The following is a 2,398-nucleotide window of genomic DNA, read 5'->3' on the forward strand; positions in this document are numbered from 1 at the left end:
ACCCCAGTGGTTTTGTAGTTAGGACACTACCAGGACACTTGCAAGAGACAGGAGAGACAAAGAGGATAATGAGCTGGTGTTGACAGAGTGCTAGTATCATATGTTGTATGCAGTTGTCTTATACACCCTGCACAAGATAAGGTGTTCTGCAGGTAATACTAGAAGCCATCAATATATTCAAAGTAAAAAACAAAACCAAACAAAACCCCCATCCAACCAAAAAACAACATACAATTCATTCTCGTAACATATTTTTTTCAGGTGATTAAGGAGTTACCATTTCTTTTCAGAAAAAGAACACTCTTCACTAACTCGTGGTTGTGACTGCCCATCAATACCTACCTTAAATATTAAGGTCACTCAAAGCTGAGTGTCTTATGGCTCAGACGCCACTAGTAAATCCTTTTACTTCTACTCAAGGCAGATGGAAATAGAGAGACAGTCTTTATTTAACTATTCCATGCAGCTGTGAGGTATGACGGCAGGAGAGCAGAGGTGTCAGTTCACAGTGAACCAAAATTCCAGACACAGCTGCTGTGACCTGCAGCCAGGAACCAGCACCCAGTGGCAAGGACCATCAGCAGGCAGCAGAGATCCACTTTGTTCATCAGGCACCCTTCTTTCCATTTGGCTTCAAACTCTTCCAAAATCAGTTGTCTCCTTACTTATTGGCCTTGCTTGCAACAAGTGTTTCCTCAAATATTACCATAAAATCTCCTTGCAAAACTCTGTGGATAAAAATCTCCTTGTAAATCTCATTACAAAGTATTAGGCACCCTGTCTTCCAAGAGAAGGATTTTGCTGCTGTCAAGTTCATCACGTAATGGGAGAAATCAAACTGTCAAGCAAGCTGACCTCCCCTCATACATTAGGGCACCGGACTCCTCAAATGAAGTTTTAAGGTCAATTTTTTGGTAACCTTGGTCAGGTTTGATTGGTATTTACCACTTGAGAGTAAATATAGAAACACCTATGATGAGAAGAGCTAATTTTCTACAGCAACACATTAACAACATAGCAGCCAGTAATGTAATTTACATGAACTCCCATCAAGATACTCATAAGCCAAGCTTTTGAATAGAGCCCTTTAAGGAGGTTTATTTTGAAAAATATGTAATTTAAAACCATGTCTGTTAGTTGTGGGGAAGTTTAATGATTGGGAATTCATGTCTTCAACATACTGGACTTGTAAATATTAATATTTAATATTTTATTATTTTTATTATTAAAAAATTGTGGAATAAATAAAGGGTGAAAGACTTCTCATGGTGATTTAGAGAATCTGTCCATATATGGCACATCAAATTGGTTGATAACAAACGCTGCTATCTTTTGATGCCAGAGGCTTTGCTGTTTGTTCTTCTTGCAAAGCAAAATGTCACTCGTTAAACCTCACTTGGAGTGAAACATCTGGGGACAAACCTTGACTGTAGCTAAAGCTACCTCCTCTAGTTTCTTTGCAAAAAGGAAGAAATAACCTGTGACTCCTCAGGAACATAACAAAAGATCCAGGTGCTGCAGAGGGGAAAAAACATCAGGGATAATAGGACAGAAAGTTTTGGCTAGAGGGTGAGATCAGAAGGACATATTTTTGTAGCACCAGGTCGCATTTAACTACAAGACTACTGAGGAACATGAAAAAGTGACAGCACAAAGACTGCATGAGCCGCTGCAAAGGGATTTTTGGATACTCCAGCACATCTATACTAAAACTTAGAAAGTACTCCAGAGTAAACAGAGGCACAAGCATACAAAAGAGCACAGCCTATCATCCATATAGCTCTCATTCAGTAAATATTGCTTCCAATAAACAAATAAATAAAATCCTCAGAGCTCACCTGCCTGCTGACAGGTTACCACTTATTCTTGGAAAGCACTAACTCAGGACTCTGTAAAGGTCAGCTGAAATACTATAAATCCCAATGCAACGTGTGCCAAGGGAAGAAACAGTGCTGCCTACTACACCTCGGAGATGCGTTAGGTCTCCCACGGCAAAGCACTGGATGGAACACAGCAGGACTGGCAAACTGCTTAGCAAGAAATGAGTAGAGTTTGATGCATGCATGACACCTACTAAGAGAATTAACTTTTGCTGTCATCTTCCTAGGATATCACATACCGTAATACAGCAACGAGAACATCTACATTTGCAGGTGAGGTACAAATAATGTTCGTGAAGAATAAGAAATTACTGCTACTGGTTTAACACATAAATCAGGAACGATGCTGAGTTTTGGAAAGTGAGATCAGGAAAGTGATTACTTCTAACCATCTACAACTAAGTGCGAAGTGACCCAGACCCTTAGACCTGCTGCCTCCTGAGAAGCTACACAGAAACATAAACTGGGATGGGATCAGGAGGTGCAGCCACTTGCCTGAAGACTCCAGAGAAGCTGTG

This window comes from Cariama cristata, unplaced genomic scaffold (genome assembly GCF_000690535.1).
Source record: "Cariama cristata isolate BGI_N322 unplaced genomic scaffold, ASM69053v1 scaffold7625, whole genome shotgun sequence".
NCBI classification, from domain to species: domain Eukaryota; kingdom Metazoa; phylum Chordata; class Aves; order Cariamiformes; family Cariamidae; genus Cariama; species Cariama cristata.